The sequence below is a fragment of the Camelus dromedarius genome, chromosome 1, assembly GCF_036321535.1.
Source record: "Camelus dromedarius isolate mCamDro1 chromosome 1, mCamDro1.pat, whole genome shotgun sequence".
Taxonomy (NCBI): Eukaryota; Metazoa; Chordata; class Mammalia; order Artiodactyla; family Camelidae; genus Camelus; species Camelus dromedarius.
In genome coordinates this window covers 87,664,790-87,692,265 of record NC_087436.1, presented here as the reverse complement: position 1 = coordinate 87,692,265, position 27,476 = coordinate 87,664,790, and the positions used below count along the sequence as shown (strand labels likewise).

Sequence of the window (27,476 nt, the reverse complement as noted above, 5' to 3'; positions counted from 1 at the left end):
GCCTGTGAAAGACAAACCTTTAAAAATAGCAAAATATTTAAATGATAGGGTAGATAACACAGGTCACTGCAGGGGGGAGGGTTTAGCTCAGTGGTAGAGCGTGTGCTTAGCATGCACGAGATCCTGGGTTCAATCCCCAGTACCTCCTTAAAATAAGTAAATAAACAAACCTAACCACCTCCCCCCCAAAAAAACCAACCAAAAAACAAAACCAAAAAGATAGGTCACTGTAAACATTAACAAAGAAAAGGCCGGTAAAGCAATTCTAACATGAAACAAAGTAGATTTCCAGGTAATTAAAGATAAGGAGGGACATTTCTAAATGGTAAAATGTTCAGTCCATCAAGAAAATACGACAGTTCTAAGGTTTTATCACATCTCTCTCACTGACAGAACAAGCAGACAAAATAGGTATTAAGGATATTCAGTGTTTGAAAAACACAACAATCAACCTTGACTTAATTGACTTACATAGCACACTGCTTTCAACAACGTCAGAACAGGCAATTTTTTCAAGTGTACACAAAACAATACCCAAACCATATACTGGTTCAAAAAGCAAATCTCAACAGATGTCTAATAAGGTACCTGTGTGTTCTGCTTAATAAGAAGTGAATAACAGAAAAATCTTCCTACAAAACAAAATGAAGGAAAACTTCAAGCCTGGATGACCCCACCAGTGAATTCTTCCAAACATTTAAGGAAAAGATAACATTAACCTTTTGAATCTTATTTTAGAACGTCAGTGTAAGTGTAACCTAAGAACACTACTGGGAAGAATACTGTTGGTCAATTTTTGTGGCACATGTGCCAAATCTTAAACAAAATACTAACTTGAATTTGATAAGATTATCAAATTGGGTTTATTCCAGGAGTGAAAAGTTAAACTTCTGAAAAATCAATCCAGTCTATTGTATTTACAATATAAAAGGAAAAATCATAGTCATCTTAATAGTTTAAAAAAAGATTTCACAAGGACCTACTGTATAGCACAGGGAACTATATTCAGTATCTTGTAATAACCTGTAATGGAAAAGAATCTGAAAAAGAATAGCTAATGTATAACTGAATCACTTTGTTGAAACTAACACATCATTGTAAATCAACTATACTTCAATAGAAAATAAATTTTAAAAAGATTTCTCACAAGCATCTGAGATTCATTAATTAAGCATCTGATGGTTTATACAATTAATCATCTGAGAAATACAAATTAGAATCCCAGTGAGAGAATTTTACTCAAACTCTAGAGTGACTGAAATGAAAAATAAAATAACTGGCAATACCCAGTTTTAGTGAGGATACGGAACAACCGAAATTCTTATCCATGGCTGAGTCAGTACACTGTGGTACAAATACCACGGAAAATCATTTACTTTTATCTACTAAGTTTGAATGTACACATTCCCTGTGATTCATCATTTCCGCCCAGCTATATACTCACCAGAAACACTCACATATGTGTGCCAAATGACGCTGAAACAAAAATTCAGAGTAAAACATGCCTCCATGCAACAGCATACGTGATCATTACAATTCTAACACTAAATGAATGAAACAAGACGTAAGTCACTGTCTGTAATTCCCTTTACATGAGGTTCAAAACCAAAACCAGAATTTGTAGCGTTAGAAGTCAGGACAGTGGTTACCTGTGAGGAAGAGGGAAAGATTCATCATTTGGAGACGTTATCAACGCAAGTTCGTGTGCCCAACGCAGAGTGAGGCCAGACAAACTGAAACGTCGGAGTTTGGAGCAGAGAAAGTTTTATTGCTGGGCCAAACGAAGAGAATGCATGGCGCATGCCCCCAAAAAACCCCAGACTCCCGGAAGGGTTTCAGCTGAGCATCTTTAAAGGTCAGCTGAGGGAGGGATGTGCATCATTCTCTGATTGGTTGATGGATTGTGGTTGATGGTGATCAATCCTTAGGCACCAGAAGGTCTGGGGGCTACATCCTCATGATCATCAAGTGGTTAATTTCTTCCATTTGGTGGTGGTTTTTAGTATCTGAAAAGCACAGGAACTATGCATGAGATACTATTATCTGGGTACTTCAGAGAGGAGCTGCAGCAGAGGATACGGGGGAGGAGTTTGTCCCAGGTCCTGCTGGGTTTCGATTCCCCACTTTTCTTTGCTGTTCCTCAATCTTGAGCAGAACAGGTGTTGGACAAGAAGGAGGATGATGTTTTGGATAGAGAGGTTAATCATAAACTTGGCAGGGGAACTTGGTTTCAATCTCCAATCCTATTTCACCCCTCCCAATATCTTTCAGGGAATGGGGTGACAACCACTCTGGCTGCTTCCTACTGAAACAGGCCATAGTCCTACCTCAACTTGGGGAATGGACACCAAGTCAGAAATAGTCCAAGTCCTGGATCAGAGTCTCATATGATTAAGATCTCATTCCCTGAGGAATTCAGGAGAGTAAGCCTGAAAATCAGTCTGTACCTGGCACTCTGGGGGAGACTTATAGCCAGGTAGCCAGTTGTCCACTTTTATCCAAGTAGGTTTTAACTTTTGATGTGGTATTAAACATATACATAACAGGAGCTGATGGCTACTGCATGTTTCCTTTTTCTGCTAACATAGGAACTAAAGCAACTTTATTGTTTAAAAATTTAATAGCTACAAGAGGAGGCCTTGAGGTCATAAGGTTGCAGCTGCCATCGGCCAGCAGACGCTGCTTTCAGAATGGCTGGTGGCGTTCTGAGGATGACACGGCTCATGAAATTCGAGTTCTCAGCAATACAGGAATGTGCTTGAAATCACGTCCAAAACGGCCACCTACTTTTCCCTTGGATGTCTGAACCACAGCTACCCCATTTTGACTTCTGAATGCATTCTCCTCCTCTAGGCCAAAGCAGATGTACAATGCATGTCCAAAAGACCACAAAACAGGCCACTTTGGTCAGTAAAGTTTAAGTTAAACCATGTATGAGCCAGAGTGACTTCCCCACAACTCAATATGTGCAGGTTTTTCCATCATTTCCCCTTTTGATTGTAAATCTTTCAGCAGAAAGCACTTAATGATCAAAATCTTTGTCCCTTGAAGCTGGGGTGGTGCTCCTGCCCCAGGTTTAGATCATGTCCCGCAGTGCTGGGCCTCCTTTATATTTGCCTAGATACTCACATTGGGGGAAAATGAATCACAGTGTATGTGGTACGTGAAGCATCCAATTAGATTCCCTAGGCCCTCACAGTGGGGCCACAGAGCAGCCAGGAACCTCAAAGACCAGAAGATGATATGATTGAGGAAAGTCCTTTATGAGGCAGAGGCTTTGAAGAGGCTCAGCTAACAAACATCCTGCAGGGACTCTCCAGCTCTGCTGACTGGGAGTCGCGAGCCAGCCATTCAAGTGTGGAAAGTCTGCCGCTGAAGTGATAGCTCGGAGTGTCTGGGGACTGCTTTCTATGACCCAGGCCCCACTCTGCAGGCAGTGATTTGCTTAGTCCTCACTGTAACTTTATTATTCTCATTAAACACGTGAACATATCAGAGGCACACTGGGTAACGATTTTCCACTTAAGAGTAAAGAGGCAGGATTTGAACCCAGATGATCTGGCCTCTTTTCTTAAGAAACTTTACTGTTATTATTATTATTTTTTTTGGTAGGGGGGTAAGTAATTAGGTTTACTTACTTTCTTTTACAGGAGGTACTGGGGATTGAACCCAGGACCTCATGCATGCTAAGCATGTGCTCTACCCCTGAGCTGTACCCTCCCTGCAAAGAGCCCTTCCTCCTAATTTCCATCCACGCAGCTCCTCCAGGCTAATCAGCAGATTTACAAGCTGCTCTCACACACATCCTCAGTAATGGGATGGAGGGAACACAATTTTTTTATGTGCTGGAAGAATGTTTTTCCTGCCCAAAGAAAATACTAAATTTTTTTCTCCGTTGGCTGTGGTTAGGAGCTCATCTGCATGGAAAACCCTTGCTTTGGCAGCTTTGCAAGAGAAAACTCTTCCTCCCGCCTAGTAAAGGGGGAGGCTTGGAATTCGGGGAGGCTGCTGACCAACTAGAAACTTCTGACCTCAGGAGAACTTGGCTGTGCTCTCTCCCCATCTCCAGAAGCAGTAGGAACCCTTTCTTTGCAAAGCCCTGTTCTGTTCAGGACCCTGTCAGGTTCAACCCCTAATTCTTCAGGAAGAGGGGAGATTATAGACTATGTATCATTTTGTAACATCAGACTTTCCTCAGTGGGTCACCGTTCAGTTTTTTGTTTTTTTTGTTTTTTTTTTGTTTTGGTCAGAGCTTCTGGTTTTTATTTATCTCTTTATTTGAAGATACATGAAATTTTTATGAATTTGGTTTTTGTTGCTCTGATAAGCAACTGGGCCAGTGTGGGAACCAGCAATCCAGATTTTGACACTTTCCTGCCTCCTTTAAGCTGGTAAGAACATTTGCATTTCCAGAATTTCACCTTTTGGCTTGATCTGACTTCATCTTAGAGTAACTAAAAGCTAGTTATTTCTTCAAATGAAGTTCTAAGCAACTAAGTGTCTAAGGAATTCACTCACAGCTAAAATATTACACATGGTATCCTTATGACTCCTTTCTTTCTATAAATGTATTTCTGGAAGTGCTTGATTAAAGAAAGTGACTTAAGAGAAGACAAGGAAACCCTGACATGGCTCAGATTGCGTAGGGGTGCTGGGCTGTCTGGGAACTCTGATTCCAACCCAGGTAACTGTTGGGTGTCAGGAGATGGCAAAGTGCTTACTGGAATGAAGCTTGATTGAAGCCAGTGTGGATTGTAACTGCTGCCACGTTTCTACTTGTCCGGGCAGCAACCTCAACATGTGAGACCTACTAGCATGGCTCATCTCACCCAACTTAATTATATGAATACTAATTTTAAGATGCTCTTGGATGCGGACTTGGTGCCAAGAGCAACTCAAGTTTTTTTAGTTATCTAATAGGTTAAGGAGAGGCATAGAACTGACAAGAGAAGGAAGGAAGGAAGGAAGGAAGAAAGGAAGGAAGGAAGAGAAAGAAGAAAGAAAGAAAGAGAGAAAAAGAAAGAAAGAAAGAAAGAAAGAAAGAAAGAAAGAAAGAAAGAAAGAAAGAAAGAAAGAAAGAAAGAAAGAAAGAAAAAAGAGAGAAAGAAAGGAAGGAAGAAAGAAAGAAGGAAAGAAAAGAAAGAAAGAGGAAGGGAAGGGAAGGCAAGGAAGACAAAGGCAAAGGCAAAGAAAAAGGAAAAGAAAAAGAAAAAGAAATGCCAAGATCACAATGAGCCAGCCCTTCTCAGACTTCTACTTTCTGTTTCTTGGATAGGCGCTGATACCAGTGTTCTCCGTGGGACAGATATGGATTCTGTTGTTTTGATGATGTGTCTCCAAATCTCAGCAGCAACCAACAACATACAACTGGGATGCTTTGCTTATTGCTCGTGACAGTGGTAAGATGTTGTGTCCCTGCCCTAAGCTCATAATAATATTTTTGTTAAAATAACAAATGTGTGTGGTTATGAATTATATAATTCAGAGAGGATGTCAATGAAAACCAACAGTCACCTGCATCGCGTATTCATTCCCAGCTCAGTTCAAGCTAAAATGTGAAACTTTGGAAATGCAAAATTTTCTTAACAAATTAATATACTTAATGTACAAGAGTTTTCTCTTGCTGTTTGATGGTTTGTTCTCCAATTTCTCTGTTTACTACTGAGTCGTGTCATTCAGTTGGCTTTTCATCTCTTTCTCTTTAATGTTTTAGGCCTTAATCAAGTACCTGATGATCTGCCAGAAAATCTGCAAATCCACAACTTTTCTTGAACCTATTGGAGAGCTGAGGTTGCAGGTCAACCAACTAACTTGAAATCTAAGGAAAGACAGGCACCTCCGAGAAGGAATGAGCCATGGGCACTGCTTCTAGATGCATACAAGTTAGTAAGAAGAATCCAGCTAAGATTTTTAATAAATTGCTAACTGCTGAACGTGACCAGCAGAAGAATAGAAAACCTCTCGGAGCAACAGAATCTACACCAACTTGCAGGTTCTTCACTGGTGCTCACCAGGGGTTCACAGAAAGCCTGGGGACAGGGTGGGGAGCATGGTTTGTGTCCTGGCCAAGGAACACTGAGTTTAGGGAGTTACCTCTTTGTAGCAAGCCTGCTCTTTGTCTTCGGGGAGATGCCACCTCATCCCTCAGGCTGCCCCCTGCACACACAACCCTGAGAAGTGGCCCAGGAAGGGTGAGAGCTCGCATTCTCAGCACACCCAGTAGGAACTTGCAGGGACCCACATGGCAGATCACCTCTCCCAGCAAGGTCAAGAACCAGTCTCAGAGGACCTGGCCCAGAGCCTTCCCACCGAGTAGGAAGAGCCCTTTCCTGCCCACCAGGTCTAGACCACGGGCTGCTCGCTGAGCACAGGAGGATGTGAGACAGTGGAAGTAAAAGGTCAGACCTGCCCCTCTGGCCTTGAGGGATTGTAGGAGGTGAAGAGAGAGGAAGCGGGAGGGAGAGAGATGAGGAGGGAGGGCCTGGGTGAGAGGAGACCAGGAGAATGCTGAGGGCGTCAGGCGGGACTCTGGGAGGGGGTCGCCTCAGACGATATCCCCCTGCACCGACCTGGGGCCACCAGAGCCAAACTGCTCAGCCTCAGCGAGGCCAGGAGATGGGGGCTGGAAGTTAGCTTTCCAGAGCTGCTCTCTGTCCCACTGTGGTGCGGCTCAGACCCAGGCAACCCCTAAATGACCCAGAAGGGGGTGCACTGGACCTAACTTAGGTGCCTCCGGGGATTCCTTTGGCCCTGTGCTCCTGGGCCCAGTTCTGGGGCTGCTGCCAGCCGGGCTGGACCCTTCCCATCCTCTGCCGCTCTCTTCTCGTTGTAGGCAGCAAAGTACAGTAATGCCTAGCCTGAGTGTGCCACTGCCCCTGGCCTGCTATTGACCTCACCCCCTAACTGTTGAAAGGTGGGCCCCATGGGAGCCATTGTGGCTGAAACCAGACGCCACCATTTTCAAGTTCAGATGCAGCCTGACTTGACAGGGATGCGGCATCTCTGAGTGCTGTGTGGAGCGGCAGGGAACACAACCCAGAATCGCAGAAGAATTCTGACTTGTGGGGTGAAGTGTGAACTGGGAGAGACAGGAAGTGGGAAGGAGCCAGCGGATGCATTCTTCGCCCTCTCCCTCTCCCCTCCCTCCACCCTCCCCACACTCTTTGACTATCTCAAGACTCCATGATCCATGCAGCCACTCCAGAGATATCCATGTGCCTGGGCAACCAGCTGCGTTCCCCTGAGCATCGTCTTGTGCTTGCATCCCTTGTCCTCTGCTTCAGTGACTTTTTCCTCTCACTCTGGCTTCCCCAGGACTGTTCCCCATCCCCATCTCTCCCTGACAATAATACACTGGCTTTTAAGTTTTGCTGCAGATTCTTTTCTAGTGACATCAGACTCAGGCAGGGTACATGGAGGTTGGTTAAGGTTTTGCCTGGGGACCTCGTGCCAAAGAAGATCATAGAGATAGGGTTAGGGGGTCCTCGGTGAAGGGCTTTAGAGCTAGCAGTGCAGGGGAGTCTCAGTGTTGGTGAGAGCCTGGGTGGGGTGGGCCATTAAGGGACAGGCCTTGAGGAAGTCAAGGAAAGTGACAGCCGGAGAATGACAGGAAGATGCACAGCCACTTGGCGGTCCGGGGACACCTCCTGCAAAGCCTAATTTGAGACTCCTTTGTCCCCAAAGCCTCAGAGACAGAGCATGTCCCTCATACACCCCAGACGCCAACCAGCGGAGAAGAATGGAGAAGTCATTCTGACGAGGCTGCTGAAACCAGTTCTGATGGAGAGTTCAATTACTTCTCAACAGACTAAAATTTTACACAAAAAGAAGGCATTTAGATTGGAAGAGATAGAAAGACTTTTTATTGGCAAGTCTGTTATTCCTGCTATCCCAGGAAGAGTATCAGTTACAGATGAAAGAAAGAAATTGCATTTGCTCTGCAAGTCTGCGTGCCTTTTGAACGGTTTTGTGGCCCTGCTATAATTTACTGGAGTTTTGGGTGAGAGCCAAGAGTATTGGTCTCAGGAACAACATATGGCCCTGGGCGGGCAGCCAGCCGGGCGAGCACTACTGTTAACCAACTTTGTGATTGGGAGGTAATTCTTTCTTTGTCTTGAAATGTGGCTATTTGGCCAGATACATGGTTCCAAGTCAGGGGCTGCAGACGGCAGATGCCCACGTGGGCTGGGCAGGTAACGAAATGGGTGGAGTGGACTTGCTGGCAACTGTGTCGATCCAGAGTATGTTTGCCCTGTATGATCAGGACAGCCACCGCTTGACTGCTGCAGAAAAGAGGGTGTAGTGTTCCCAGGAAATAGCTTACGTTTACTGAGGCAAAGAGATGATCTCATTTTAAGCTCACAATAACCCTATGTGGGAGCTACCATTACTATCCCTATTTTTCAGAGGAGGACAATGAACTTGAGTTACTTTGAATCCTGAGGCACAGAAAGCTTAAGTAACCTGAAGGCCAAGCAAGTAGAAAAGTGCAGAGCTGGGCTTCGGACTCAAGCAGTCTGCTCCAGAACCTGTCCGGCCATGATGGCACAATTCTGCCGATTTTCCATGATTAGTCAGAAATTGAGATTAAAAAAAATGTATATAGCATGGGGAACTATATTCAATATCTTTTAATAGCCTATAATGAAAAAGAATATATGTATTTATAAAACTGAATCACTATGCTGTATGCCAGAAACTAACTACTTAAATAAAAATATACTTAAATAAAAAAATTTTAATCTCCCAATTTAAATATTCAGAGTTAAAAAAAATATTCTGCAAGCCAAAGAATACCAAAATATGGGCCAAGATATGGCCTGTGGGTTGCCAGCATGTGTTTGGTGTTCCAAGAGGGTTAAGTTAGAAGGTATCCTTGGAAAGCAGTGTTTTTGTTTATGTTTTCCTCCCCCAAATATTCATAGCAGAGTTTAAACTTGTGGGTTTTCCTTCAGAGTAGTCAAATTGCACCCCTACACATTTTTACTGGCAAAATTTCCATTGCTCAATGTATTTCTGGAAATTCTTCTTTTGGAATTGCCTTCAGAAAAGTTTACAAACCAGCTAATTATTTTGTAGCCATATCTCCTTTTTTTTTTTTTTGATGAAACTAGCATTTCCCTGCGTGATTCCAATCATCTTCACCAGATGTGGCTCTGAATCACTTAGTTATTTCCCAAAATCACATCCATTCTGAGTGGATGGCAATTTACTGCCCCAGGAATCATTCAAAAGAATGTGTTTCAAAAATCATTAAAATACGCTGATAGCCTTCAAGATAACATTTAAAAGGACACACCAATTCATCTCTTCATGTTCTTATTGGTTAAAAAAACCAGCCCCTAATATCAGGCTTCATCTCATTTATATATTAGCCGGGTTGGATATTCTGAGCAATGATGTGATATTATCCCTGGTTGACGCTGCCATATAAATTCAATCATCTCTCTCTCTTTGGTGCTGGAATTATGACAAGGTACAGAAATTTAAATGGTTTTAGGTCTACAATGGGATGATATCTGAAATCTTGAAAAGCTGAGTAGTGTGCATTAGATTACTTTTTCTAGACTTTTTGCTGTGTGCAAGGTGGCTCTGTATAGCATGGCATTTCTAAATGCACCTGTTATGTGCAGTTTCCCCTTAGTTCCTCTGAAACAAATTCCAATGCAGCTACTAGCTGCATAAAGAACGCCATTTAAGTGAGGCATTTAAGTGGGAAAAAACTAAAGAGGAAAATGAAATAAAGAAGAGTATCAGCGGGGGAGGGGATAGCTCAAGTAGTAGAGCACATGCTTAGCAAGCACAAGGTCCTGGGTTTGATCCCCAGCACCTTCTCCAAAAATAAATAAACCTAATTACCTCCTGCCCCCAAAATAAAAAAATAATTAAAAAATAATACAACAGTAAAGAAGAGTATCAGCGATGACCAGTTGCACAGGTCATTCTGTTTCTGTTGCATCCATCCTCAACTCAGGGATTCCCCAGAAGTCAGAGTAGGGGGCGGGTACAGGGCTCTATTCTACAGCCTCTGATACCATTTGCTAATTCCGCTAGATTAGAGTGAGTAGGGTTGGCTTCCAGCTAAGTGATACTATTCTGTCTCTATTGCATCTGTGGTAGAATCCATTTATTTTTCTCTCTTTTTGTTTTTAAAACACATTCTCTTCTTACCCCAAGCAAGTGTTAGTGCCTTCATTGCTCTTTCCTGTCCAATAGTTTCTAGACTTGGATTTTGTGACCTGAAATTTTTCTTCTAAGGGCACAGATTGACATAGCAGTGACAATTTTAAATTTTTCCATCTAAGGATATTAAAAAAAAAAACTACTATCATTGCCACCATTTGATGAAAGGAAGGAGATTTTAACCTTTAAAAAAGTATGAAAAGACATAATCCTAGAATAAAGGATGATGAAATAAATTTATATTTTCACATCCTACAGGATCACACCAGTTCTTCAAGGGAAAATAACAAATGTTGGTGAGAATATGGAGATATTGGAACCTCTGTGCTCTGTTGGTAATGTAAAATGATGCAGCTGCTGTAGAAAACAATAGAGTGGTTCTTTAAAAAATTAAAATTCAAATTTTCACATGATCCAGCTATTCTACTTCTAGGTATATACCCATAAGAATTGAAAGCAAGGTCTTGAACAGATATTTGTATTCCAGATTCACAGCAGCACTATTCACAATGGCCAAAAGTAGAAGCAACCAAATTGTCCACTGACAGATGAATGGATGAACAAAATGTGGTATGTACATATCAAATACTGTACATATTAAAAAAGAATAAAATTCTGACACATGCTACCACATAAATGAACCTTGAGGACCTTATGCAAAGAGAAATAAGCCAGTCACAAAAGGACAAATACTGTATGATGCCACTTATATGAGGGACCTAGAGTAGTCAAACGCATAGAGACAGAAAGTGGAGTGGTGGTTTCCAGGGGCTGTGGAGGAGGGATATGGGAGTTACTGTTTAATAGTTACAGAGTTTCAGTTTTGCATGCTGAAAACTTCTGGAGATTTGTGGCGCAATGATGTGAATATACTTAACACTACTCAACAGTACACTTAAAAATGTTAAGATGGAAAATTTTGTGTTTTATGAATTTCATCACAATTAAGCATTAAAATAAATAAAGCCATCATTCTCTTCAAAACAAAACAGAACCCTTCCTCCATGAGTGTATTTCTTGCTTCCTCCACATCTCGACAGGCTTCTAAAACTTCATCAGAGATGGGCTCTGATCCCCTGTGACTGTCGGGGAATCAACAGACAAGGAGGCCTCATGTTTCTGGAACTAACCTCAGGTTCTAGGCTAGAAACAGAAGTTAAGTGTCCTTGACCTCAGCCAACAAGAGAGTTTACCTGGGACAGGGTGGCTCTGTGGAAGGAGTCTGGCTGTGTTCCCCAGGCAGTGGAAGCCGGCCAGTCTCTGGCCGCTCTTAATTTCAGATGAGGAATCTGAGCTCTGAAATGCATAATCTTATTTATTTCCCTTAGCACAGGGGTAACATTCAACTATTTTAAGGACATGCATTAATCAATAGAATGGATGCTGGCTCAGTGCTGGGGCAAAGATCTGGAGCCCCTCCTGCTGCTTTACCAGGTGCTCTGCCTTTGCTGGTGGGTTTCAGGAGGCCAGGGAGGCTGCTGAATTCGTGTTTCAGTATCTACCCACACCTCCAGCTTTATGAAGGTATAATTGACAAATAAAGATTATAAATATATACAGTGTACAACGTGATGTTTTGATATATGGATACATTGTGACGTGATAACCATAATTAATTCAACATATCCATCACCTCACATAGTTATCCTTTGGGTGTGTGTCAGATGAGAATACGTAAAGATTTACTGCCTTAGCAAATTTCAAGTACACAACACAGTATTACTACCTTTAGTCACCATGCTATACATTAGAGCCCCACAATTTATGTATCCTGCATAACTGAAACTTTGTACCCTTTGACCAACATCACCTCATTTTCCCTACCCTCAACTCCCTGGCAACCACCATTCTACTCTCTGCTTCTGAGTTTGACTTTTTTAGATTCCACATACAAGTGAGATCATGCAGCATTTGTCTTTCTGTGCCTTGTTTATTTCCACTAGCAGAATGTCCTCTAGGTTCATCCATGTTGTCACAAATGACAAATTTCCTTCTTTTTTAAAGCTGAATAATATTCCATTGTGTATATATACAGCACATTTTCTTTATTCATTCATCCATTCGTGGACACTTAGGTTGATTCCCTATCTTGGCTATTGTGAATAGCACAGCAGTGAACATGGGACTGTAGATACCTCTTCAAGATCCTGGTTCCATTTCCTTTGGATATATACTCAGAAGTGGGATTTCTGGATCACAATGTAGTTCAATTTTTCATTTTTTGAGGAATCTCCATACTGTTGTCCATGATGGCTGTACCAATTTACATTCCCACCAACAGTGTATATGTGTTCCCTCTTCTCTACGTCCAAAACTTCTCTTTTGTCTTTTTGATAATAGCCATTCTAACAAGTGAAGGTGATATCTTATTGTGGTTTTGGTTTGTATTTTTCTAATGATTAGTGATGTTCTATTTTTTTCATATAGGTCTTCTTTTGTGAAATATCTATTTAGATCCTTTGCCTATTTTTTAATAGAGTTATTTGTTTTCTTGTTATTGAGTTTAAATTCCTTATATAATTTGAATATTAGCTCCTTACCAGATGTTTAGTTTGTAAACCTTTTATTCTGTTCCATGGATTGTCTGTTTATTCTGTTGATTGTTTCCTTTGCTATGCAGCAGCTTTTTAGCTTGATGCAATCCCATTTGTCTATTTTTGGGTTTGTTGCCTGTGATTTTGGGGGTCATATTCAAAAAATAATTGTCCAGACCAATGTCAAGAAGCATGTCCCTTATGTTTTCTTCTAATAGTTTCACAGTTTCAGGTCTTATATTAAAGTCTTTAATCCATTTTGAGTTGACTTTTTATATGGTGTGAGGTAAGGGTCTAGTTTCATTCTCCTGCATGTAGATACCAAGTTTCCCCAACACTGTTTATTGGAGAGATTATTCTTTTCTCATTGTGTGATCTTGGAACTTTGCCAGAGATCAATTGATTGTAAATGCATGAATTTATTTCTAGAATCTCTATTCTGTTCTATTGGTCTATAAGTCTATTTTTATACCACTACCATACTGTTTTCATTACTAGAGCTTTGCAATGTATTTTGTAATCAGGAAGTGTGATGCCTTCAGTTTTGTTCTTTTTGTTCAAGATTGATTTGGCTATTCGGGGTCTTTCATAGTTCCATATAAATTTTAGGATTGTTTTTTCTACTCTGAAAAATGCTATTGGAATTTTGATAGGGATTGCACTGAATATGTAGATTGCTTTGGATAGTATGGCCATTTTAATAATTTAAGTAATTATTCCAATTCATGAACATGGGATATCTTTCCATTTACCTGTGTCTTCTTCAATTTCGTTCATCAATGTTTTATAGTTTTTTTAGTGTACAGATATTTTACCTCTTTGGTTAAATTTATTTCTAAATATTTTATTGGTCTTGATGCTATTGTAAATTGGATTTTTAAAAAATTTCCTTCTCAGATACTTTGTTGTTAGTGTATAGAAATGCTAATGATTTTTGTATGTTAATTTTGTATCCTGCAACTTTACTGAATTTGCTTACCACTTATAACAATCTTTCAGTATAGAGTCTTTAGGGTTTTTTATATGTAAGATCATGTCATTTGCAATATTTCAATATCTTTACAAACAGTAGGGTCACACTGGTGAATGCCAGCTCAATACTAGCTTCCCAGTTAGGTTCTTAATAAATGTCTTTTTAAAACTTTCTGAACTCTGCCACGCTGAACTGAGGAGGGAGGAGATTTGTCTGTATCTGGAACAAGTTAGCTAGGGAAAACAAAGTGGCTTAGATCAGGTGTATGGGTTTGGGGGGAGTCAGGGAGGAGGGATGGTAACAGCTGGCCAACTGGAAAATCAGGGAAGAGCCAGGTAAACTGTGGTAAGGATGTGGGCAGAAAGGAGAAGTTGGAAAGAGTAAGTGGAAAAACATTTCTCCCCTCCTGCTTTTCAAGGGAGTGTGCAGAACCATGGCATCCATAATTAACCTTGCAAATTCTGAAAGTAAGGACAGTAATAGTTCATTTTCCTCCCACCATTTTGTTGGATCTTGGAGCAAATCACAAAGCAGATTTTCTGAAGCCAGCAAACCAAGTACATAGCTGGTGAGTTCAGGGAAGAGTTAGTTTTTTTGTATAAAGTCAGGCTCAGTGGCTTTTGGCATCTTGTGGGCACGTCTCAGTGTAACCACTTTTTTGTTTTTCCATTGGGAGGTGATGATATTGACAGACAAGAAAAGCTGAAAGCCAAACAGGAAATAGGAAAGGCAGCACAGGGTCTGGAGAGCATCCCTGAGGACCAGGGCATCCCTGAGCAGGCAGTACCTTTAACTGGAGAAGCTTGACCATCACAATTTAAACCTGAGAATCCTCCCACACTGGGAATGGGAGTGGGTGGGCTGCCAACACCATATCACTGAGCACAGCTGGGAAGAGATGCACACAATTTGCTCCTGTGTGCCCACTCTGGCCATCTCTGCTTAGAGGAGTTAAGCAACTTCCTCCAAAGCACTTCCTGTCATCAATGCAATACAGCACCTCGTGATAAATCACCTAGAATGTAGAAAGGGCCCACCTTGGGGAGGTGGCAGTGGCAAAGGGGAGGAAAGGATGGCTGAGAGAGATTTTTGCAGAAAGCACTCCAAAAGACAAATGTTATTCACTTTTCTCAGTCCAGCAGTCTGAAAAAGCATAGTTCAAAGATCAATGACCAATTAATATCCAGCTGCTGAAAGAGAACAGTGCTTTGACCTTAGCCGAAAGTTACATAAACTCTACTTGGGCAAGAGACTTCTTAGGGAGAATTAAGAGGGAGCATAAACAGAGCTGGTTGGGGAAGAACTGGAAGAACTTTCCTGTTTAATCTCTAGAATCCACTGAAACCTGTGGTGGGTGGAGGACAGAGGGGGAGCTCTGTAATAGCCCTGGAGGTTCTGGGCTAGGGAATCAGGTTTTCAGAGGTATCTCAGAGCCAAGACAGTGGGATGGTGGTGGTGGTGATCTCACAATTAGGTGCAGGTTGGGAATTTCAAAATTCTTTCTTTGTGTTCTGTGTTGGCTTCGGGATCCAAGCTTGATGGCAGCAAAGGCTCTGGCTTGATCAGGGCCACGGGCATGTGGTGCTTTACGTGGTAAGAATGGAGCAGAGTGTGGCATGTTGGAAAGAGCTCTGAACTGATTCTAGTCCCAGCCCTGCCGCTGTGGGCTGGCTGATCTTGGGTAGGCAACTTTGAGCCTGTTTTTGTCATTTGAAACACAAAAGTGTTGGGCTTGATTAATTTTTAAAAATCCATTCCAGCTCTGAAAGGCTATGATTCTGTGACCCTTAAATATTCTCATTTCCAAAGTGCTATCTTCATGCAAAAACTTTGATGAAGCAAATCTCACTTGGAAGTAGAATAAAACAGTAAACATTTGTACAGTGCTAATTAGTACCAGACCCTGTTTTAAATGCTCTAAGTATGCCGAGTCATTTAATTCTTACATCGATCATTTGAAATAGATAATATTATTACCTTCATTTTGCAGATGAGGAAACTGAGGTGCAGTTTGGTTCTATAAGCCTGTGGGATAGGTGCAGTTCTCAGCCCTACTTCATGAATGAAGAAACCAAGGCTTTCAGACAGTGCTGTGCTGCTGCCTGTGGCAGAGGATGGGAAGGGTCCAGCCCGGCTGGCAGCAGCCCCAGGACGGGGCCCAGGAGCACAGGGCCAAAGGAATCCCCAGAGGCACCTAAGTTAGGTCCAGTGCACCCCCTTCTGGGTCATTTAGGGGTTGCCTGGGTCTGAGCTGCACCACAGTGGGACAGAGAGCAGCTCTGGAAAGCTAACTTCCAGCGCCCATCTCCTGGCCTCGCTGAGGCTGAGCAGTTTGGCTCTGGTGGCCCCAGGTCGGTGCAGGGGGATATCGTCTGAGGCGACCCCCTCCCAGAGTCCCGCCTGACGCCCTCAGCATTCTCCTGGTCTCCTCTCACCCAGGCCCTCCCTCCTCATCTCTCTCCCTCCCGCTTCCTCTCTCTTCACCTCCTACAATCCCTCAAGGCCAGAGGGGCAGGTCTGACCTTTTACTTCCACTGTCTCACATTCTCCTGTGCTCAGCGAGCAGCCCGTGGTCTAGACCTGGTGGGCAGGAAAGGGCTCTTCCTACTCAGTGGAAAGGCTCTGGGCCAGGTCCTCTGAGACTGGTTCTTGACCTTGCTGGGAGAGGTGATCCGCCATGTGGGTCCCTGCAAGTTCCTACTGGGTGTGCTGAGAATGCGAGCTCTCACCCTTCCTGGGCCACTTCTCAGGGTTGTGTGTGCAGGGGGCAGCCTGAGGGATGAGGTAGCATCTCCCCGAAGACAAAGAGCAGGCTTGCTACAAAGAGGTGACTCTCTAAACTCAGTGTTCCTTGGCCAGGACACAAACCATGCTCCCCACCCTGTCCCCAGGCTTTCTGTGAACCCCTGGTGAGCACCAGTGAAGGATTTGGAGGGGGACTGACTTGAGTATCTACCTCTTTTCTCATTGTAGGCAGTGTGAATCACTGAGTCTGAACGTGTACAGAGCCAGGGGGCTAAGTGTTTCCAGAAACAACCAGCTATTTATTGGCTTCCTGGCTCCAGATAATATGATGTGTGATTTGATATGAGCTCCAACAGAGTAGTGGGAGGGAGATGAGTTATTAAATGCCCTTACTTTTAAAGTTTTTAAGATAATTTTTTATGCCAGGGTTGTACACACTTCTTTGAGAAGATTTTCCAAGGTAAGGTGACAGAAGAGAGATCTCACAACTAGGGGCAGGGAGGTCCTCGGTGGCTGATTGTACTCGCTGTCCCGGTTTTGCAGACTGAGGAGCTGAGGCCCATGGAAGATTATAGAAACCTGCTCCTTGTCCTGAAGGAGGAACTCAACACATACCCACTGATGGGACTGATGGAGACTATAATAAAAGACTCCCACGGATGCATGACTGTGTTAGGCACTCGGGTCATGTGGAAATCAAGGTGGGGTCCCAGTATGGGTGGAAAGTCAGAGCAAGTGCAGGACTTTGGTTAAAGCACTGAAAGAGGCCGAGGAAGGGACGTCAGGCTCAAGAGACAAAAAGGCAATGGTAGATGCCGCAGGGGACCTCGAAATCTCATGAGTATCTACTCAACCCCTTTTTCAATTACACTTACGAGTGGGTTTCCATTAACCAAAGCATATAAAAGTTGGGTCAAAGCAGCCATCTTCCAGTGGTGAAAATTGTCAGAGAGTCAGAAATCGGTCACCCTATGTATTGAAATTCTATGAAAATGTCTTAAGAGAAAGTTAGACTAAAAGTCAAGACTAGTTAACATTCCTCTCCTAATTTTTAAATTTACTACAGCAGGAGATTGCTTTCCAAGAAATTACATAAAGTTATTTTTCAAAGGAGATTGACTGCATTCTTCCTTAGTGATTTCTAAAAAGGGAAGAGTCTGGGACCTCCTTCCCATCACTGACATGTGTCCTTTCTAGTAGAAGTATGTTGAAAAGCCCTGTTTCTGGCTGCAGCTGAAATTTACTTGTTCAATCAAAAATGTTTACTGAGCACCTACTCTGTGTGGGGACATTGTCCCCAGCCCAGGGGATGCTCTCATGACCAAGATAATTAAGACTGTGCCCTTATTATAGGGAAGACAGACAGTAACACAAGAAACACTTAAACAAGGCTTTTGTAGATAATTTTACGAGGTATGAATGCGATAAAGAGTGCATTGGGTGGGGTGTGCTACTTCAGACAGGATAAGATGGGAAGGCCTGTCTGTGGAGCTGAGATTTCAGCTGAGATCTTTATGACAGTAAGAAACCCTGGTGTGAACACAGTACACTCCACATGGAGGAGCAGGAGACAGCACACTCCTGCAGTGGGACCAGGCTCGGTGTGTGCTGGGAGCGGAGAGGCCAGTGTGGCTGAAGCAGTGAAAGAAGGAGAGTAGCAGGTGGTAATATTAGGTAGTTAGGTGGAGGAGAGGGAGGAGAGGAAGGAGAGGGAGGATGGTCTGGAAGATGGTATTATGCCCGCCTCCAACATAAAGGGGCTTTATTTCCTCTAAATGAGTGCCAGCAAGAAATCAGTTAGAACCTGATAGCTGCAGCTGTGCAGTAGCGAGAAGGACCTAACCGGAAAGGACCCAGTGCTCATTGTGATACAATTAGCATTGCTGTGTAGGCCCCGCAGGGGTTTTTCTTTGTACACCACGGGGAAGGACATGCGCAAAGAGGACAGACTTAACTAAGCACTCCAGGGAGAAGAGCCATCAATCAATCAAAAGACCACCTCTAAGTGAGGGTGTAAGAGGAGGGGCAAACAAAGACCACTGCTCCCCTCCCTTGGATCCGCCCACCTCCCATTCTTGGAGGTGCACTTTTCCTTCCCTAAATAAATCCTTTAAAACCTTGCTGTACAATGCACCATCTCTTGTCTGCATTCTTATCTTTCCAGTAAGACAAGAACTGGGGTCTTTTCCCTTCTCCTCTTGGGGTAACGGCAAGGGTGGCCAGGAGGTGGCAGAGTGGGTGGCAGGTTTTGCTGTGAGCCAAGGAGGGAGCCCACTTGGCAGGTTTTTTACAGGACAGTGACGTGATCTGGCCACGCTGTGGAAACAGTGCAAATCCCAGCTAGGTTTTAAAGGAGAAGAACAAAAGAGCAATCCGTATACCTTCACTTTTGGGTCAGGATTCAGGTTTTTAAAATAACCTCATCACGCAGTTTAGTGGTGACCTTCTTCGAAAAGGGGGAACCGAGTAGGAGCACATCTCCTCCGGGCTGAGTTTTGCTCACATATTGCAGTCGATAACATCACACGTTCAAAGACAAAATTCTATGTTGCCATCTGCAGGTTTAGGCTGTTACACAGTTGGGACTTCATAACCAAGTGGAAATCAAATCTTGGTGAATCTGTAAATTGATTTTTCCTCTACTGACCATGTAGGGCTGGAGCCCATTACATTTAGCACTTTTGAATTCAGTTGAGCATCTATTACTTAGATATGTGTTCCAAACAATACATTGACATTCTTTCCACATACATCCATAGATCACTTAACAAATAGACTGAATATGCATCCTTCCCCCTGCCCAGCTTCGCATTCCCACCCCTCGCCTCCCCATCTCCCTTCCCAAACACAGCATTGGCAGCACCTGTTGTACTGCTGGAGGAGGAAGCTTGTCTTCCAGAAACTTTCCCTCTGGATTCTAAGTGCTCTGAGGGCAGAATGGCGTCAGTGTGGGTCCAGCGCTGGCCCCATCTTCCCTTACACCATGTACCCCATCCTCACCCAGTGTTCCTCACAGCATTTTGCACATGAGTGGCTTTCTGTTGAATTGAGTGGTAAATCCAAGAGCGTTTCCGTGTGTATGCCTGTACAATTTAGCAAGACAAACATGGCCTGCCATAAATACCATAAATACTTAGGGGATTTTTAGATGTGCCACCGAGTTAAAGGAAGTAATTCATTCCAGGCTGCTGAGTCAGCCAAGTAAAACCTGATGTGTTTCGAAGCCATGAGTAGTAGGTAGAGTGGGTGTGCGCTGTGTGCCAGCTAGTGGCAGGATTTACAGAATGGGAAGCTCTCAGGAGCCTTTTCTATCAAAGTCCAAAGCTTTTATATAATCCACTCTCCTTATAAGTAACTCTTTCTGTGCAAGGAAACGCTTTTGCAACAATTTGGTTTTGTCACAGAGTGTTTTGCTTTCCCCTTGGCAACTGCAGGCAGGACTTGATGTTCTGGGATTTCTCCTCCTCTGGATTTGGGTGTGAGTTAATTTCCATTTTTACTGCTTGTAAATCATTGTCTAGGCTTTACAGGCATGTGTGGCATGTGCTTAATGCCTCATGCAGGACTTACCAGACATCTAATTCCTTCCTGGAGGCGGCAAACGTAGGTCAGCAATGTTCGCTGTCCCGCAGCCTTGCTGGAAATGCAGACCCTTTCAGGATCTTGCGTGGAAGATTTTTCAGCTCCTTTTATTTGCATATTAAAATAGGGTTGCCAGGTAAACACAGGTCACCCAGTCGGATCTGAACAACAAATAATATCTTAGTATAAATAAGTCCCTAATATTGCATTGAGAAATACCTACAAACTAAGAGTGTTTGTTTACCTGAAAGGCAAACTCAGCTGGGCATCCTGTATTTTCCTTTGCTAAACCTGGCAGCCCTGATTAGAATCACAGTGGCAGCCAGCTCTGCGGGCTGATACCCTCCCTCCCTCAGTAAACGGAAGACGGCGAATGGAGCAGTTCTCTTGGCTTCCAGGTCTCCTGCTGTGCCCAGTGTCTCGGAGTGAGGGGAGCGAGGCCCGCAGTTTGCAGCCGCGACGTGGGGCTAGGAGGAGGTGGGGAGGCTGTCCTTACAGCAAACAGCCTCTGCAGCTGGGTAGGGGCTGCCTGTGGCAGGAGCTCCAGAACAAACACACTCCAGCTGCTTGAATTAAAAGAAACCAAACAAACAAAAAGCGGGGGTATGGGGAGCAGTCGACGGCCGTTTTAGCTTTTAACACTCTTTCGGGTATAGGGGGCCCTGCTGCCTGCGAGGAGGAAGCAGCGCAGGGAGGGATGGAGAGCGAGAACGGGGAACCCTAGTCCCTGAAGATGGGTCCGTGGAGCCCATCACAGATGGCAGGAAGGTGAAGTTAGGGCTGGAGCTGTGAGAAGCACAGGGCTACTCCCAGACGCCAGGTACCACCCTCTGTCCCCGTGCGTGGAGCAGTGAGGACACCAGGTGTGGCATTTGCTGCAGCAGAAGGCCCATCTTCTTGGGAAGGAGGGTCTGGAAGATGGTGTGACATCCTGGAAAGGTTTTCCAAATCTGCTGGGTGACAAGGCATCCCTGTCAAGCAAGTTGGCAGCGAGTAGGAGAGGCAAAGGTATGGATTGCCCTCACTGGTGGGGGACATCCAAAGTGAATTCTAGTTGATAACAGGGACTAGCTGGGTGACCCTGGGCACATCAATTTACTTCAGTTTCCTCCTCTACAGAATGAAGTTGTAATAAATGGTGGGCTCTGCCAGCTCTGATCTCCTTATTTATCTGGAAACTGCTCCAAATGGGAACAATGCTTCCTCCAAGTCAGTTCAGCTAACTACACTGTCGATGAGAAAGAACAGAATGACAAATATGGAAGAAGGAAAAAAAAAAAGAGGGGAAGGGAATTTATTTCCTGCATAATTATCAACATTATTTCTCATCCAGCATCAGATGTTCACTCCCCTTGCTGAAGGGTGTGTGTGGATGGCTTTCGGGGAATGTGACCAACATTAATAAACTGATGCTGAGGCAGAACAACTGTATCAATAGCAATTTTGGTGTCTGCAAGGTGACTGTGGAGTCTGGAATCATAGATGATACTCTAACTTTTTTTCAGATTGAAGATATTTGTGACAACATTAAGTACATTCACCTATGTTACTGGAATATACATATATATATATAGAGAGAGAGAGTGTGTGTGTGTTCATACACATGAGGAAAAAAGCAAAATGTAAGTGATTAGTGAATCTAAAAATAGTCAATGAAGGTGTATGTAACTAGGGTTTTCACAGGTGTATTCAGGTAACTGCTATTTAAACAGTGAAAGCATTGCATCTGAATGGAAAATGAGCTTTTAAAATCAATGAGGTAAGAAATGACTGCAGCATTTTTACACTAGAGAAAGACCTGACTTTGCATTCACAAAGAATTTATGGGAAATATCTAGTATTAATAAAATGTTCTCATTTCCAAAAATAGACAGTGAGGGATTATTTTTCGCTTTTGTTCATTTTGGAACTTTACATTTGATTTGAAAGGCGTTTCTAATTTCTACACCACACCCTAGGCAAAAACTGCAGGAACCCATGGGTTCGTGCCTTCTAGCTCCAGCTGCTACTGAGCGGGTTGCAAAGCCCTACCCAGAACTGGTCAAGGCTGTGCTAGTGCCCCTTGCTGATGGGCTACACCTGACTACTTTTCATTCGAACTGAAACGTCAACTCTATGCTTAATTTACTTTGATGAAATAATTCACCAAGTAAGGATTATTTGGAATCTGCCTTTCCCCTAAGTTCTCATTCAGTGTTTGATGCTGGAATGCAGGGATGGGAGTTATGCACAAAGCATGATCCTTGCTCGCAGCGTACTTACAGTCCAGGTGCTGTAGGACACAGGCTGCATCAGGACTGATGTTTTAGTTCCCGGGATGGAATTGGAAGCAGGTTCTTTTTTCTCTAAAGGAGTGGATCTTAATTCAGCCCCACGAGATATGGGTAAAACCCTGGTGAGCTTCGGTGCCATCTCCAGCCCTTCTGGGTGAGCATAGCCTGTTGTCAGAGAAGAGAAGGAAGAAGGACTTGTTCTGACAGCCTGCAGTCTCCAAGTGGTACCCAGTGTACCACCCAGGGCACACTCTGTTGCCTTGGGCTACCCCGTGGAGAAAGTCAGTGGGCCCTCTCTTTACTGGGGTCACTGACGTAGTTTTCAGGGCATGGGCTATGCTGCCACAGCAGCCCACTAATCCTATAAAAATATATGGCAAAAAATCCCACGCTTACACTTCACACATAGTATTGGGGCCTAAATTTAAGCTGCTATTGAGCAATCAAGTTTCATTAGTCAGCTTTTTGTCTCAGTACATTTGGAGGACCACCTGATTACGAAAGAATGGATGTCTGAAGTCTTGTTGTAATGTGGTGTTTCAGGGAAGCTCCTGAAGGAGACTATCCAGGGTCCCCTACCAGGACACAGGTCAGAAAATACGTAGTGCAAGGCAGGGTGAAATAAAGGCTGCAGAGAATGACAGGGTATGCGCTTGTGGAGCACAGAGAGAGGAATGAGGAGGGTTGATTCTGGAACAGTCAGGAGAGGCTTCATCTTTAAAGAGAGGAGCAGCTTTTTGAGCAGGGTTCTCAAGGGTGGGTGGGACATTCACAGGCAAGTACTGCGGAAACATGACCTCTGCACTCAGGAGCAGCAAGAACTCCAAATACTAGATGAAATAAAATGATGCTAGGAGCAAGTAATGAGCCAAATCCAATTTACCCTGTGTCTTTAGCAAGTCAGTGGCATGGAAAGAAAGAGGTGGTGGAGAAGTGAAGATTAATCTAGATTTAAAAAGACCTACTGCACCTCCTGTTAGTAGAATTCTCTGCCTTCCCTCCCTTCTTCTCCAACGCCCCCCCCCCCATTCCCCCGTTCATGTATTTGACAAATACTTATTTGGCACTCACTGTGTGACAGGCACCGGGTTAGTGAATCAACGCCGTGGATCCTACCGTTATGTCTCTCCAGTTGATGTTTTCATTTCCTCCCCCAACTTCAGTCTCATACCTTTTCCACAACCTGTAAAACTAATGTAAACATGACCTGGAATCAGTAAATTCCACAGGCCATCTACAGGGTGAAGGGCAGGTGCATGGACCTCCATGGAAGAGGGCTCCTTGGAACAGAGTTCACAGACAAAAATGACAAGACGTGGTGAAATCACATGGCAAGGAAGACAAATAGAAGATTATACACCCCAGAGTAATACAAACCCATTTCTGAGAAACGTAGGATGCAAAAAATTTAAGTCTCTTTAAGAAAGGAAAACTTTTTAATTAAAAGGAACTGTAAGCAATCTTTCTTGCTCCTAAATGTCTATACATTTGTTTAATTGAGCATTATATGCAAATAATACCTCTTTGTTGAAAAGAGGAGATGCTGCCACCAGTGCATATTTGCTAAATAAAGCAGGTGAGACAAGGTCTCAGGTGAGACTGCCTATCTCCAGCGGTGATTCTTTTTGGCTGTGTTTCCCAGCCATGCGGTGTAAAGCCATCAGAACTCTTGTTATCAAAGTGTTTCATGATAAATGTTTCTTTTCACCCACGTGAAATGTAAACCTCTGTTGTTTGTTTGGATGTCAAAAATCATGAAACAGATTCTAGAGACGTTTTAAAACGTCACAAAATGCAGGTAAGAGGTAGTAATAGATGAAAATGGTATTTTTTAATGACTGCAAATGTAAATAAAACAAGTTGTGTTTTCTCTTTCTCTACTAAAAGCTGTTTCTGGTTCTACTAATACTTTAGAAAATACATTATGATTTCTGGTATTTGGAACAGTAGCATGGTGAAAATAAGGCTTTTAACAATCTCAAAACCTAAACACAGCAGGAAGTTTTACGTTTCAACCCCAATAAATCAAAACAAAGGAATCCGAGCAGCAATTAATAATGGCTTATCTCCATATACGGCTGCCAAACCACTGCAGTGTTAAATCTTATTAACCATCCATTGGTCTTATTATCTGTGTTAATATTAACATTTTTACTGTGGGCTCATTTTGTGTGGAAGGATAAAACAAATGCGTAGTTAATTATTTTATTTTAACTTATAAATAATTCTATGGTTCAGCAGATTATGAAAGAAAAGAAGTTAAAGTTTGGAATAGGAGGTGACATAGTGGGTATGCCACAGACCAAATGTAAAACCTTAAAAGTGTTCATGTGTGAACTCATGTATACAAAAGGGATCTTTTCTAGCTCTGACTCTAAGTAGCCCAGTTACAGTTACCCCAACACTACACTGAAGACAGGTAATCTATTCTTTATCCCTTTGCCTAATTTTTATGTACTAATACAGTATATTCCTCTAAGTTCTGGTTAACTGTGCATAACAGAGCACCCTAAAACTTAAAGGCTTGAAACAACAACCTACTATTATCTCTCACAGTTCTGGAGGTTGATTGGTTCAGCTGAGCTGTTCTTGGTTTGGGTCTTACAGGGTTGCAGCCAGGTGATGGCTGTGGCTGACGTCGTCATCTTTAAATGTCTGGCATCCGGGATGGGAAGTCTGGAATAACGGGGAGCTGGTTGGGCATCTCTCTCTCCATGCGGCATCTGCATATGGTTAGCTTGGGCTTCCTCACAGTATGGTGGCCTAGGTAACTGGACTTCTTGCATGGTGGCTGGCTTCGTCCTGAGCGAGCATTCCAAGGCACCTGCGGGGAGCTGCAGAAGTTCTAATGACAGTCTTGGGAGTCCTGCAGGGTTAGCTCTGCTGTACTCTGTTGGATAAAGCTGTCGTAAGTCAGCTCAGATTTGAGGAGGCGGGGGAATAGCCTCCTCCTCTCAATGTGCCCTGCATGTACGAACAGGGAAGAAACTGGTGGTTTCACAAAGCATGCTTCTACCACACGAATTAGTTCATGTGTGGTTAGACAATGGTCTCAGTCTAACTTAGAAGTCAAGTTTGATCATATCAGACTTTCTCTAGGCGAGGGGAAGCAGAAGAGTAGGAGTAGAATTACAACCTTCAGCAGGAAAGAAAACAATCCCACAGCTCAGTGCTGCACTGGGAGTAGGGTTCCTTTAGCTGAGTTTTGCAAAAATTGAAAATGAGCACCTGCACCAGGCTTTCTGGGGAGGCCCAGACAGTGCACCCAGCCTTGTGCCACATTTGGCTCCTGTGCCTGAGAAGTTCCTGGCTCAGAGATGGTTCAGTCTGGGTTGACCCAGCAGCCCCCAGCTCTGCTCTAACCAAACTGTGGCCAGCATTTCCACTCGACGTTTGTGTGAGTTTTTAATGTCTTCCAGTGTAGCCTCTAGCCATGTCTAGCTGCCTGCCTGGGTCGTCCAAGGTGATTGCCAAGGTACCAGTGATTGTTTTTCTTAGTGCTTTGGTTGCAAGTTTGCCTGTCTTTTGAGTGGTCTCCCTAACTTTATTTACCCCATAAACTCCATGACTTTTAATGTGTGATTTTGTAAGAATGTGAGATTTTTCAGTTACACACATTTCACATTATAGCAGACAAACCAGAACTATTTATTCTCCTCTAAATGAAAGCAGATCTCCTTGGAGAGAAGCTGATTCCATTCTGGGGGTAATATTCTAGACTTGGAACATTTATGTCAGAAAGCCATGATGCCTTAGAAATTCTGGAGAAAGACACAGAAACCAGCTTAAAAGGGGGGATCCACTGGCCAAATTTCAGCAATTTGAGTATCAAAAAAATACACCAAAAAATTATGATTAATTAAAATATATTAAGTCATGAAAAGCCAGGGTCAATAATGATACTCAAAAAAAAAATAATGAGAATTTTCTTTTCAAAAAGCAAGTGTTATATTTGGGGCGCATTTATTCAAATGAGCAAAGGTGTTGCTCATGTCTAACCGTACAACTTGCTTCAGTATTGCAGCTACATGTACACACAAAGGCAGACTAAATATATGCCAGCAAAAGACTGGAAAGATTTCACGTCCAGGTTTGGGACATGATGGTGACTGAAGTACGATCGTTATATGCTAAGTTATGAAGAATGTAAAGAGCCTTAAAATTCACTAATACTGTCATTGCCCACATCACCTAGAATTTACAGATAGTTGTAGGACATTAACGTGAGTATCTGAAAAATATAAACTGGCTGATGTTTGTGTAGAAACAGTGTTCAGAGGGCCACAGCTCTTGTCCTGAAGTTCTCATAAATTAACATTTTCAGGCAACAGAAAGACAGCACTCTCCCCCCTTACTTATTAGTGGACAGGCTCGTGAGACCTGCTGCTGCCAGTCTGTGGCCGGCCACTCACGCTATCTGATGACACAGTAATCTAGTAGAAAGCACTAGTGAAATTCATAAGCCAGGGGAACCCCTTCTCCCCTTCTCACCTCTGTCTCCCTTGGGTCTGAAGGTCCTTCAGAGAAGACTTGTAGCCTTGAGTTGAATGGATTTTGTCTTTCGAACATACTGGAAATGCGGCGATATCTCTTTGCTTGCATTTATTTGCTGCCTGGTGGTTCTCCCGGTTACTCCTGGTGACTCCCGGTTACTCCTTTGATTTTCCTCCCTTGCCCTGCAGAGAACTGGACGAACCCTTCCCGCGGGGGAGGGAGGGAGGGAGAGGCCTGGGGACCTACCTCTTGAACCACTCTAGAGGGTTACAGGAAATTTTTGTTGACCTAAACCAAAACGACTTTATTGACCCTGAAGGGTAGAAGGTAACATTAGAAAGACAATTAAATATGGAACTAGTTGTTCCTCAAAAAAAAAAAAAAGTTTCAATGTTTCACATGTTATGTTTGCAGCCTTTAGTCCAACATGTGTTTAATAGTTTTAGTTTTAGAAACGTATAAAGGTAAGTTAGGCCAGGTATTTCAAATGTTTCTTAGATGAAAATATGCTATTATGGAATTGTTAGGCTGATAAAAAAACTGAATTACTGTGCTAAAGATATGCAAAAAGACTTACCTTAATGAAAAGAGATTTTAAAAGGTCATTTATGTAATAATAGAACTAGAGACAAGTGAAATAAGTGAAACTAAAACAGAGGGGAAAATTGGGGCAAAGGAGATGGATGCAAATTA

The 27,476-nt window shown here is 43.1% G+C and overlaps 1 long non-coding RNA gene across 3 annotated transcripts; it reads right to left on the bottom strand.

The window, feature by feature from the left end:
• Positions 1-1,580: 1,580 nt before the first annotated feature.
• Positions 1,581-27,013, bottom strand: LOC116147643 (uncharacterized). Of its 3 annotated transcripts, none has more exons than XR_004131191.2 (6): positions 26,781-27,013; positions 24,831-25,123; positions 23,361-23,480; positions 22,279-22,454; positions 20,005-20,177; positions 1,581-2,006 (listed from the first exon to the last, which is right to left on the bottom strand). It is a non-coding gene; the product is annotated as an uncharacterized LOC116147643 (long non-coding RNA). The 3 variants fall into 3 exon arrangements; XR_010381256.1 differs by having other exon boundaries at positions 24,895-25,123; XR_010381255.1 differs by having other exon boundaries at positions 24,831-25,113.
• Between the last annotated feature and the right edge of the window lie 463 nt (positions 27,014-27,476).